The following is a 14,171-nucleotide window of genomic DNA, read 5'->3' as shown; positions in this document are numbered from 1 at the left end:
ATCCTTTTCGTCATCGTCTCGTTTATTTAGAGCACGATGAATAATATAGCATCACAATTTACATGTTTCTGCAACAACTTATTAGTAGGATTCATTGGTTTCTTTTTACATGCGTACAACATATTTATCTTTTTTTCTTTTGAGAATTGATGCCGCCTTCAACCGTCAGACACTTAAAGTTTAAATTACAGGATTATCCTTGAAGAACGTAACTCTTCTATGACATTTCCTTTGTCTCGATGTTATTTAGTTATGTATAAAGAAGTAGATTCTTTACTTAATTAATCAATCTTCACTTAATTAATTAAAAATAACCTAGCTGGAGATTCTAACAGTTAGATGAATGATAATTTGTAGAGCTTTTCTATAAATCCTTCGAATTCTACTATACATATACATTTTTGATTTTTTAATTAAGGGATGACAGATATTGCTTCTATTGAAGTAGTTTGAAGACAATGGTAAACCTGCTTTTTCCATTAGTAATGGAGCTTTTAGCCGGAAACTTTATTTTTTTTATTTATCTTTGTAATTAATTACTTAAAGCCACACATATAGCTTTTGTATATATAATAATACCTGTTGCTGTCAGTTCGTTCACACAATGAATGATATTTTTAGGGAAGTCGAAATATACAAAATACAGTTCAAAGATCTGAAAATTTTACGCTTTATGTTAAGTTGAAACGCTAATATATTGGCTTCGATTCAAAACTATTACGATCCAATAAAGGAACAGAGCAGAAAATCTTCAAATAGAGATACGTTACGAAAGCATAGAAAAAGGAATAGTATGTTAAGCGCCATTAGAGGAAAGTATGACATTTCCTAAGGGAGGGGGGGGTAAGGGGAAAGATATTAGATACTTTCCTAAAAAACGGTAAATCCGATTTGTAGGGATATGTTGCAATTTTTCCTCCATGAAATCAAGAAAAAGCGTAACGGACCTCGGAAAGAAAGTACCTAAGGGCACCCCTTTTGGGAGTATACACATTACATTAGAATGTTTGCAACAAACTATACACCACATTTAGACCATCCCGCTTTTTTCCAATTGTTTCCCTCCATCATTAATATGTCAAAATTAAAGACTCTAGTTAAACGTAAAACGAACACCCGGCTATAACGAATAAAATTTTTACGATTAGCGCCTTCGTGTTTGTTATAACCGAATTGGACCAAAGTTAGATGTTACACATTATTAGGGACTGCTATAACATTCCCATAAACTTTCTAACTTATAATTTGCATTTAAATTTCTTATTCATTACAAATCCACGACGGTTTTCTCTAAAATTTGTTGGTTCTTTTTAATTTCACAGTTACATCGCACTCCAGAAAACCAACCTTGAAGTAAAAAATAAACCTCACAATACCAAAATATATTTAGCTTCCAGGGTCTCCTGTTCTGTCAGAAACCGTAGGACCTACAACCTTTTATTAGGCTAAAGGCGAACGTATGTCTCATGGAGGCTTTTATAAATTTACACCTTGTTTATATTTACGTTTTCTTTGTACTGACGGTAAAAAGAAGGGAAAACGAATGATATCTTACAAAGACACACCAGACGGTGCTAAACAAATCGTTTGGTAGAAATTTTTAATTAACTAAAGCCTTTTTTCGAGATCTTCTAGTATTACTTGCATAATTAAATATATTTTAAATTATTAGTAACATGCTAAACTTTAATAAATAAAGTGCTATAGAATAAGTGAGAATAAATTAGCAAAAAAGTAACAAACATTGTTTGAAAGGCGAAACGTTTGTTATTGGCTTAAAAAATACAACAACTTTTCATATCGGTTAGCTTTGATTCATCACAGTCGTATAAGTTAGAGGATGAAATGGAAATCAAGGCAGTAACATTTTATTGCATCATCAGCTGAATAAGTCCTTAAAGGTGGATTAGTTTGAATTTTAACGGTCAGGATATCGAAGATGAATTAAATGTAGGCTGCATTTTTGAGAAACTTATGAAACATTAATAAATATTTATATAGAGATGTTTTGTAACTAATCAAATTTCCTATCGAAATGATAGCTGCTATGTAAATGTACCCATTCATCTTCACGTATATGACAGGACTAAGCATTAAGCACCAAAATGCTATTTATAATTTTACTTCTTATCAAACCTACATAGTATATAAGTACCTTTTTAGTCATCATCATCATAAGGTCGTCAGTCCTAAGACTGGTTGAACACGCACTTTCACTCTTTCTAATCCTGAGCTAATTTTCGTATTTCCCTAAAACTAGAACATCCCAATGTCTTAACAGTAATCTAACTAAGGTCTACTTTTAGTCTTTTTAACTCTTTCTACTTCTAATATGTCTCTCACTAGACCTTGATGCCTGAGAAGGTGTCCTACCAACCTATCTCGGCTATTTCTTATTGACTTCCTCTGTTCTCCCATTCTTTCTAATACCTTTATTTCTAACCTTGTCTATTCATTGTATCCTCATCGTTCGTTTCTGACAGCATATTTCAAACGCTCCTTTTCTTTTCCGTCGCGCCCACTGTCCATGTTTTGCACCCGTACAGCGCCGCACTCTAGACAATCTATTTCGAATTTCTAAATTAACCGTTTGCGACCACAAAATTTACTTCGTTTTGTAGAAGGAAGGACTTGACCCTGCGCTATTCTCTATTTCATATTTCTACTGCTAACTTCATAGAAACTGAAAATCAGCCATTTCTAATTTTTCGTCTCCTACCTTTATATTCGCTCTTTCCCTGCATACCAGTATTTTTATTTTACTTTTATTTATCTTCATACAGTATTGTTTTGTCAATACCTCTACCATTTTATTTATCATTTTCTGGTAGAGAAATAAAATCAATTACACATTATAAAAGAACATCGAAACTTTAAAAAGAAAATAGCAGAAAATTGTTTCTATTTTTCTTACGAAACTGGAGAATAAGAAAAGTGCATCAGCGATGAAAAGTATTAAGACACTTGACAGCAAACGAGAAGAGGTGGTTTGTGGATGCTTGCCAATGTCTGTTAGACGCCGTCGACGGCGATGCTTCGTCAGCGTCTCGACGCATTCCTAAAGCTGCGGATATACTTAGCTCGCGTGAGTAAGGCAAGAAAAATTCAAATACGTGCAGCGTTGCAACTCGTTCGACTCTTATTTTGAACTTTGAAAAATGAAAGCTGATGGTGACTTTCATCCTGTAGTCAGTTTCGGGTTTGAGAGGGAGATGGCGAAATCTTGTTCGTTACTTTTCGGTTCGGAAAAGTGCTAATAAATTGAACAGCAGAAAATATTCACTAAAAGGGTCTGGAAGACCTATCCTTTTTTTTTTTAATTTTTGGAGGGTTCCCCGTAACTATTAGTATTACCAGATGACTCTGGATCAATGCTATTGTACGTATCCTTATTAGAATGGCGTTTTGTTGCTAGACCCCCTAAGGTGCGAGGCCACACGCAGACGTCGACGTCTAGATATAAGTTTCGTCATTACAATTTACAGCCGCATCCGTTTATCACAAACAACTTAAGACAAAATTAGGTTTAGTTACGATTGGGTAGTTCTGATAATAACCTAAACCTTTAAAAGCTAAAATGTCGTCGATAAACGTCTGGACAAATCTGGATTTCATATTTACTTCATTCATATGCATTAAAATTCAAATTTGTTATCAAAAATATACAGCGCTTCCAAAATATCAGGATAAACAAAACAGATTTTCGAAATACTGTGGGTATGTACTTATCTGTAAGAAAATAAATGAATTTAAAACTTGGCAACGTTACAGAGATTTAATACTCACAATTACGTTAATGTGAAACCATAAAAATAAAACAATCTTATAAAAAAATAACTGGCTTTGGCGCCTTTCAACTACACTTTCATGCTTTTTACCTAAAACAAAAACAAACAGTTGAACATATTGTGCATTCGGGTGCTTCAAACAAAATTTTTAATTTTTTTCTATCTAATTTACGCAATTTTTTCCAAAAAACCGTCATATTCTCAAAGTTGAGTCTTTGAGCTTTACAAAACTCTAAGACAAAGTATGATTATCTTTACAAAAAGACTAGTTACAGGCATTTAAAATTACTAAATTTTGAAATTTGAAAAAATAGCTTGCAATCATTTTTTTTTTGCATAATCCTCAAAATTTTTACTCAAACTATTAGTAAGTATTGTATTTTTATGTATTACAAAATACTTTGTCTTAGAGTTTTGTAGAACTCAAAGACTCAACTTTAAGAATAGGAAACGGTTTTTTGGAAAAAATTGCGTAAATTATGTGTAAATTGAATTTAAAACAAAAAAGAATTTTTCCTATGTTAATTAAATGGGAAACTAAAATAAAAACAGCGACCCCTTAGATTTGAGCTGTAGGGCTCATATTTGGCGAGGATTTTTTACATCAAATAGAAACATTTGAGGGGGTAAGAGTTAAAAAAAAAAATTAAAAAAAAATTTGTTTGAAGCACCCTATTGTGCATATTGCCGAAACCGCTCTTATCATGCGGGTCCTACGATTTATCAACGACATCCTCAAGCAAAAATAATGATTCTAAATTTTATTAATTATTTGAAGAACGAAAAGGGAAGAGGAGAGTACTTAATTAATATCTTAGAGACAGCGGCAAAAGTACGAAGAATCCGTATAAAAGCTGTACAGAAAATTGTGCTATAAAACAATCAAAATATAATACCGAAAACTACTTACAAATGAAAACGAAAAAGGTCAAAGACTGATGATTTTGAGAGAAAGTGCTAAAATGGAAGTTCAAAATGTGATTGTCGATGGTTTATATAGACCAAAACCCAATGTAACTAGTGATGAGCGAAACAAGTTTTGATCTTGGTGGTCAAAAATAGAGTTACCAGGAGAATAGATAATTATAATATTTTTTGGGTTTCGTACCCGTTCAACGAAATTCTATTGCTGCTGCTCGTGTGTTTTATACAATACTATTTTGACACCACCGCTACCATTTTATTTAAAGCTATCTCTAACTCTAACTTGATAATCTAGACTGGATCGTTGTATTTTCACTGAAATACTATATAGTGTCTCCCTTTTAGTAGATAATCAAACCCAAATTAATTAGAACCTCTGTAAATTCACTTATTTGAATAAATATCAGCAATAATAAGCTCCTGTATTAGCAAAAGATAAAAAATTTAACAAAAATTAATGAAATTGTCGATTTCGGCTAGTTAAAAAAATACGAATTAAGTATATTGTCCATTTTGTCAGAAATTTCTCGAAAACTGTAACCACATAGAATACGATTCATTATTCCTTGTAATTCGCACCAAAACATGTAGATAACAAGTCAAAAGATTTATAAATAAACCGCATCAAAATTTAATAATTCTCATCAAACCAGGAGGAGGCATATAGAGCAAAGAGATTTGGCACGGTGGCGTTTAACGCCTCTAAACTTTGTGAAATTCGATTCTCTTAAATACATACACGTCTACTTTCTTTGTGGCGTGCATTTCCGTTCTTTCGATGTGCAATGTGCTCGCTATATACCACACAACACATAATGTGTAATGTGTACACACGTACGACATTAGTACGATACGATACTTGCGCTTTTTCTATTACTTACTTGGTACCGTTCTACTATGACATCCAGACGCGACATGCCAGCAGGACCATAAGGAGAAAAGCGGCTGCAACACGTGCTCAGGAACCACGGCCCATGTCACGCTCATTACTGAATGGACGCACGGGCTCCGGCTCATGCTTTTTTTACTACCCTTTCTTCCTAAATTAATGTTCTTCTTGTACCACATTCGAACGAGGTTCGTCCATTTGTCCAATCCTAATTATTATTTTCAAAGATGTCTAGAAGGATGCTTGCCTGCAAAAGGATTAATTGTCAAATATTTTAAATAACTATGATTAAATTGAGGGAAATACTTGTGAACAAAACGATTGACTGATATTGTTCACATATTAATTCCCTCAAATTTTCGCCAACATTCTTGGCTTAATCAGGAGATCAATGTTGTAAATTAATTTTTACCTACAGACACACTGTTAAGACAGCAGGTAAAATTTGGTCTGTGTTCTGTCGGTGCTGCCTGCGCCGCGCTGATGAGATCCAAAAAGATCGAAATCGCGATACGCGTCTGGCAGTTTCGACAGAATACAGACCACTTCGAATTATTTTATTCGATTATGGTAACGTGCCTATCACGTTGAGATTGGCTACGCCAGGATTCGTTTCAGCTAGTAGATATCCATATATTTAAATGGACCTTGTTGGAGCATACGTTATCCTAAAATGTAGCATCGTACTACAGATGGCGTTTACCGCGCCATTTGTACTATTTTTTAAAAGACTTCAACAAAAAAAATCAAACGAAATTAAAATAAGCCAAAACTATAAGATCTTGAATATTTCAATCGTTTACTGTTACATTATTTATGCGTTTAAAAATTTAATTTACATGATGATGCCAAGAATGTTGGCGGAAACTTGAGAATTAATAAATGTAACAACATCAGCCCGTCGTCTTGTACTCAAGTATTTTACTACCGACACCCTCAATTTGATCATATTTATTTCAACTAGTAATGTAGTTAGTAACTTCCACTTTTTTTTTAAGTTTTCAAAGTTTAGCTTTTTAAGAATTATATTTCTAATTTCAGACCCCAATACACAATTGTTGTCTATCTACTTTATTTTGTTGATGTTTCGGTTTTGTACCTTCATCAGAACTACAAAACTAATACAATTTCTATGAATACAATGAAAAACTCATTTGTAACGCAAGTTTTATGTGTTATACTGTTTGGATAAAGATTTTTAATACAGTTTTTAGTGACTGATCTAGTCGACCGTTTACTGTACTTTCAAATTAAACAAATAAAAAAAAAGAAACGTAAATAAGAAATGAACTAAAAAATCTTCTGTTACGCTAGATTGGGTTGTTGTATTTTCACTGAGATACTTTATAGTGTCCACCTTTTACTAAAATATTAGTATCTCCGCCTTCAATGTAATTTTATAGCGATGGCGCTGGACAAAGTACCGGAAATTGTTTACATTCCCAACCTGTAATGGATTTTCCACCTATTTTTAGTTTTCAAAAAAACATGTCTAACTAGTTGACTCTTAACCAGTTGATGATGCATCTCCATTTGATGCCAAAAGTGTGATTTAAGAAGTACCCTTCAGAATTTAAATTCGATACATATACACTTCTTCTTTATGTACGCTAAGATTAATAAATTTTTAATATAAATAAATACATGGAAAATTACAGTTACTAGAAAATTTTGAAATCTTTGTATAGTTTCTTTTAAATTGAAATGAGGCTATACCAGAACTATATGCATTTATTTCATCATCATAAGGTCGTCAGTCCTAGGATTGGTTGGGCACGCACCTCCACTCTTTCCTATCATGAACTAATCTTCGCATTTCCCTAAAACTAGAACATCTCACATCCTTAACTATTTGTAAACAGTAACCTAAAGCTAAGTGAAAGTTAAAAGCTCAAATCTATCAGGCAATAGTAAATTTACAATTACTAATAGAAATGGTTTTTGTATTCTCGGTTTTTTCCTTTTTTTTATAGATATTTGTCGGTCTTGAAACCATACCTATATAACAAAAAGATTATTCCCTTTTGTTTTGATTTATTTAATGGAAGGAAGTGGTGACATTATTACGACCATATGAAAGCTTGAAATAGAATTCAAAATGATTGAAATTAATTGCTAATACTGCACTTATTTCAGGCTTAAAATAAGTTCTGCCCGGTAAAATAACAACGATATTGTAGACGTAGATTAAACAAATCATACCTTACAACTAATCACGTATTATCTGCATGAAGGAAATTTGTACATTTTTACACTTCTTATTTGAAATAACAATAAGTGCATTTCGTGGAGAAAAATGACTATATTCAAGTAAAAGCAGTTTTACGGAAAATAAACATGTTACTACCTGTTTTTCTTCCCCACTCTTAGCTCACATTCCTGTACGATGAGGCTAGTGTGGAAATCGGGATGTTGTTCGTAAATGTACATGTTTTATAATACGTTGCAGCAGAACCAAGTTTATTTGTTTAAAGGCCCGCAGCTGCCTGTTTAAGTTTTTTCAGTTTACGGAAAAAGACATAAATAACATAGTTGGAGGATAGTACAAATACTAAAATACTGATCGAGAATACTCCTTACACGGTTTTGCCAACGTTGCCACGAGAATAAAACTTGTTTAACTTCAATGAAATAGTCGAAAAAGGATTAGAAATGAACTGGTTACAGCAACTACTTATTGATAACCATTTCAAATCGGCTTCTTCAAAAAGAAACTTAAAATAATCGGTTGTCTGTAAAGTCGGTTTACTGACGATAGTTGAACGTGACAACGTCATAAGAAAATACTGATGAAATGGTTTCATTTTTCAAAAGAAATTTTTAATTTTATTTGTTTGATAGATAATTTGTATGAATATAGAGAAAATGAATTATTGTATAGCAACTGTCCACGCGGACGCATCGCTCACTCAAGTAGGAGAGAGACAGATGTCGAACGCTGCCGAACGCGGAGGCCGATTGTGCCCCTTTGTCGCTCGTTCCGCGCTCTCGCTTGCACTTCAAGTCTTAAATGGAACGCCTCAGAGCGAGGTAACGCCGCATGAGTCATGTTTTTTCGTGCGTGCAACCGGCTCTATCGAATTATAAGACGTTGTCACGTTAAAAAATTATTAATATCTAATACATATTTCAAGAAAATTTATTTTATTTCCCAATCAGAAGTTAACTGTAATTGATGACAAAATTTAAGAAGCCTAATAATTAAATTAGGCCTTTTATCATTAATATGCTACAGAATCGTCAACATCATCATAGAAACGTCAATCCTGCTTCTAGAATGTCTCTGACTAGCGTTTCATCTGCCAAAAGGTGTGTTATCATTCTACTCCTTTGTTCAAATTCTTTTTTTCTCTACTCCCTACTCGTTTTCCCTGTAATGATGTGGAAGATATGGAAATTGAGAGTGGTCGACCTAGGTGATTTTCGAATTTTAACCGAGCTTTTCTAAACAAATGTTTGAAATCTCCTATAACGTTCATGATTTCTCCAGGTTGGTCACAAAATAAATTATAATGTAGCAGAGCGTTCTTGAATGTTTCAGAGGTGGTCTTCAGCTAGAATGTTCTCGAATGTCTGTAGAATTGTCCTCTCCTATAGAATATTCTAGAATGAATTGGTTCGGAACGATTGAGATCGTTGTGAAATTTTCCAGAACCATTTATGTGTCAAGGGGGGAAAGGGCTTCTGACACTATATTGAGATATTTTTACATATTTGGAATAAAGCATTCTAAAAATGTTTGGAATCTCCTATAATGTTTGAGATTTCTCCAGGTTGGTCACAAAATAAATGATAATGTAGCAGAGCGTTCTCGAATGTTTCAAGGGTGGTCTTCAGCTAGAATGTTCTCGAATATCTGTAGAATTGTTCTGTCCTAGAATATTCTAGAATTAAATGATTCGGAACGATTGAGAACGTTCTAGAATGCTTCAGAACCATTATTTGTGAATGATGGGAACGGCCACTGACTATATTAGGATATTTTTATATAATTCCAATAAAGTATTCTAAAAATGTTTGGAATCTCTTATAACGTTCGGGATTTCTCCAGTACTTCAACATACTTCTAGAAAAATTTCAGTTGCAATTGATGTACCTAGGGAGGTATAGATATCAAAATATTATTCCTACATACGACCATTTTAATAATTTTCCATTATTTTCTGACGCATTTTCTGTTTTATTTCTTAAATTTGTTAAGTTGCTAGGTTCCTCCTTAACTCATTGAAAAATTTTGTTACTATATTTTGCGTAGCTACCTACTGTATGATACGCAGTATGTGACGACATTTTCACATTGAAACTTATGTAAGGCTTCTGTAAATTATTGCATAAACTATTTATCAGTTTCAATCCAACCGGCAACACCGATCTTGAACGGCCAGAAGTCGGAAAAATAGACGACGGCGACGCCCGGCGTCGCTACGCTATCAACGCAAACGGCCAACGGTCATGGCCTCCATTGTGACAATGAACCCGCAACGGCAAGTGTCTATTTCTAAAATGAGTAACATCTACCAGTGGTATAGATGAATTCGAACATACACTGTTTGATGGTAGCCTTACAGATTTATTTTCGGTTTGAAATCTTGAGTGGTTGATCACGTCTGCTTCTCGGTGGCAGACACGGGCGGAAACCTGTCCATTATCCTCTCACCTATACACCTAAGCATCCAATTCGTGACATGGTGCGTGTGAAAAGTCGATGAAAACAAAAATACAGATAAATCCTGAAACAGGAAGGCGTCGCCAATAAGGAACTGTTAATCTCGTCCAATTAATATCATGAATTTGTGTGCCCAAGAATCGTAACAGAAACTTTTGACCACAACGAGTTCTGAACTCTATTTTGGCTCAAGGAGCGTTTCCGTTCTTTGAGCGTAACATATACATCCTACTAATAATGTAAATGCAAATTTGAGTTTGTTTGCTACGTTTTCACGCCTTAACTTCTCAACCGATTATTATGAAATTTTCTTTACACATTGTCAGGGGTACAGAAAAGGACATAGGACATTTTATCCAGAAAAAATACTGTTTCTGAGAAAAAGAAAAATTATTTTTATGAGATCGTTGAAATTCTTTGGCACGTATTTAGCGAAGCCGCAGGTTAAAACCGAAAATCACAGTTTCAAACAGACAGCAAAATGCATGGTATAGCATTCCTTAAGAATAGATAATGGTAAACCCATCCTGCAGATGGTACTTCAGATTTTTGGGGGAATCTCCTCGCGCACATGTCATCTCGCCGTCTAGCAAAAGTCTAGGTGCGATTCGTTGACTTCCGACCCACACGCTAACCCCTCAAAGACATTTACCCTCAATTACTCGATAACATAAACTAAAATCGTCTCAACTCCGGAATTCCGTCTGCATATTTGTTTACGGATGTCTGCAACACGTTTATTCTCGGCCCCTCTGCCCTAACGTTTTCAAACTTCCGACCTTTCACCTGGTTCGAAGGTGGTGGTCCAGACATGGGGTGTCCACGGGCGAGATGATGAGACGGTATATTTAGATTGTCTGGCGCTTTCGGCTCAAAACTTATAAACAATGATTTGGAAAGACATTTATGGAAGCAGGAACTGTAGTTCGTAAGTCATCAAAACTGCATAACATTTAAAAGAAATCAGTTTTTACAACTGTAGTTGTAGTTAGAGATAGCTTTAAATAAAATGGAAGCGGCATTGACAAAACAGTACTGTATGAATATAAATAAAAGTAAAACAAAAATACTGGTATGCACGGGAAGGAAAAGTAGGGAAAGAGCGAATATAAAGATAGAAGGCAAAAGATTAGAGGAAGTGGCTGATTTTAGGTATCTAGGAAGTCAGATAAGTCAGGACAGAAGGAGTAATAGGGATAAAAAGTAAAAGATAGCACAGAGTCGAGTCGCCTTTAATAAAAAGAAGTTACTTCTATGCTCGCGAACAATTAATTTAAAAATTCGAAAAAGATTGTTAAAGGTCTATGTTTGGAGCGCGACGCTGTACGGGTGCAAAAGATTAGAAGCGTTCGAAATGTTACTGGTGAATGATGAGGATACCGTGGATAGAAAAGGTTAGAAATGAAGAGGTATTAGAATGAATAGGAGAACACAGGACTCTATGGAAGTCAATAAAAAATAGGCGAGATAGGTTGGTAGGACGCCTTCTCAGGCATGAACGTCTAGTCAGAGACATATTAGAGTCAGGAACAGGAGTTAAGAGGAGTAGAGGAAGACTTAGAGTAGATTACTGTTCACAAATACATAGTTACAGATGTGGGATGTTCTACTTTTAGGGAAAGGCGAAGATTAGCTCAGGATAGGAAAGAGTAGAGGTGCGTGTCCAACCACACTTAGGACTGACGATCATAATAATGATGATCACAGAAAAATGACTCTTGATTCCAAAATTTATGTTTTGCATAATTGTAGTATACTCTCTCGTCAACCAGGAAAAGAATATATTCTCAGTTAGTTCAATCAATATCAAAAGAACAATTCTTTTTGATATCTAACGGAACCTCCGTACGATGCGAATAAACAAATGAAAATTACACACACAAAGACATATACAAAACATCCTGTGGCGGCTTACGGTTTGGTATATAATTACTTACATACACTCTTTATAATACAGCGAATACACCACCTACATGATGGCTCAAACTAGCAATAGCCACCGTTTTCCAGAAGCGCACACATGTACAGTTATACCCGATGTACATTACGTCTAGGCATGCATGTGTATGTACAATAAACCAGCAGGAGTAACCGCAACACGTGCTTCTGGTTTGTTTTAATTCACTTCCGCCAAAAGCTCCAGTCGCAGCTTTTTTCTTCCTGACGCACATACGCCGCATATATACAAACGTATTTATTCGTAATTTGGTACGTGATGCATGTTGTTCTATCAATGTCTCCTTGCAATTCGAATTATATTTATTACTAGTGACCCGCCCCAGCTTCGCACGGGTGCAATGCTGATAGTAAATATATTTTTATTTTGTTTAGATTATTATCGAAAAGGGGAAATCTTCAAAAGATACCCCCTGAACATACTAAATACACTACAGAATGTCTTTATATACAACATTCACAGTTTTTTTGTCATTAGACAATACAAACCGGCCTCCCGGCCGGTACCGCCGCAACCGCTATGTCCCTGCATTTTAAATCTGTAATATCTTCGAAAATATTCATTTAAATTACATGCTGTAAAGGGCCATATTGATCTATATTAAATGCACAATGTATTTAAGGTACTTAATTGGATAAGAATTAATGCTGTATTGCCTACAATCGCTTCGTAAATAAGTCATTATTTCTCATAAAAAGTAAAGGATAAAAATGGTTATTGTGGGTTATCCCTAAGAGATAGACATATACCATCCCGGACTTTTTTGTAGACTCTTTTAAGATGTACAATATTGTAGTACATTATTTTGATCTATCTCGTAGGGTTCAGCCAGCGTTTGCAATGTAAGCGCAAAAAATGTGTTTATTTACGACATCACATTAGAAACCTCTAAAATTATCAGTGTTTCCCTACTATATTATGCATGTATTATACATATAAACCTTCCTCTTGAATCACTCTATCTTTTAAAAAAAACCGCATCAAAATCCGTTGCGTAGTTTTAAAAATTTAAGCATACATAGGGACAGACAGCGTGAAAGCGACTTTGTTTTATACTATGTAGTGATACGCAAATAAAATTATTATAAATAAAATAACTGAACAAGCAACTAACATCTTAACAATAAATGAATTTCGAAAAAATAATCATTATTTTAAAATTTTTGTTGTTCTTGTACTGAAGAACGGTTACGAATGAGAACAAAAGAAAATGCTTTTAAAGGGAACAGTCGAATATTTGGAAAGGCCAGCATCAAGGGCGGAGGTGGCTGTGATATAAACATCTGCAGAACATCCGCTGTATTTCATTACAAGCCGCTACTGGCCAATAGCAATCTTTTAATATACATAGAAATTGTATATTTCGAGTTAGGAATAGAAAGAATTAGGTACCTTCTTCCGAGTCAATTTTTTGATACAGTTCTATCGCAAGTACGATTTCAGGGACGAAAGTACGACATAACCTCCCAGGTAAGAAATCGCATTTAGTGTTTGCTACCCCAACCGAAACCGAATGTTGCACTTTCGTCCCTGAAATCAAGGAAAAACATCGGTACCTACTTTCGGCAGGGGAACAACTTCATTGATGCTAGTATGACCAGTTAATAAATTGTCACTTTTTTGATGTTCTTGAGAGAATTGTACAGTTTTTATGTCATAATATCCTGAATTATAAAATATTCCACGAGTCTGATCATAAATTTCGTAAAACGCCTAATAGTCTCAAAAATGGCGGCTTGGTTCGTACTAAGTACCTGGCTGTTGTATTGCATTGGACTTTCTCATCCTTGAAGTTAGAAGAAGTCGTACTTTCATTGCAGTTATTTAGTAATGAATAAAATAGGCTTCTAGAGTTTAAAGAACTCCGAGAGCGGCTTTTTACGCGAATGAAATTTGTTTATAGGAAAGATCCAAAAATAGTTTTGTCATTATAACTGAAAAAGTTTC

This window comes from Agrilus planipennis, unplaced genomic scaffold (assembly GCF_000699045.2).
Source record: "Agrilus planipennis isolate EAB-ADULT unplaced genomic scaffold, Apla_2.0 scaffold307, whole genome shotgun sequence".
NCBI lineage: Eukaryota > Metazoa > Arthropoda > Insecta > Coleoptera > Buprestidae > Agrilus > Agrilus planipennis.
The sequence above is the reverse complement of the archived record's forward strand: the minus strand, read 5'-3'. Positions refer to the sequence as shown.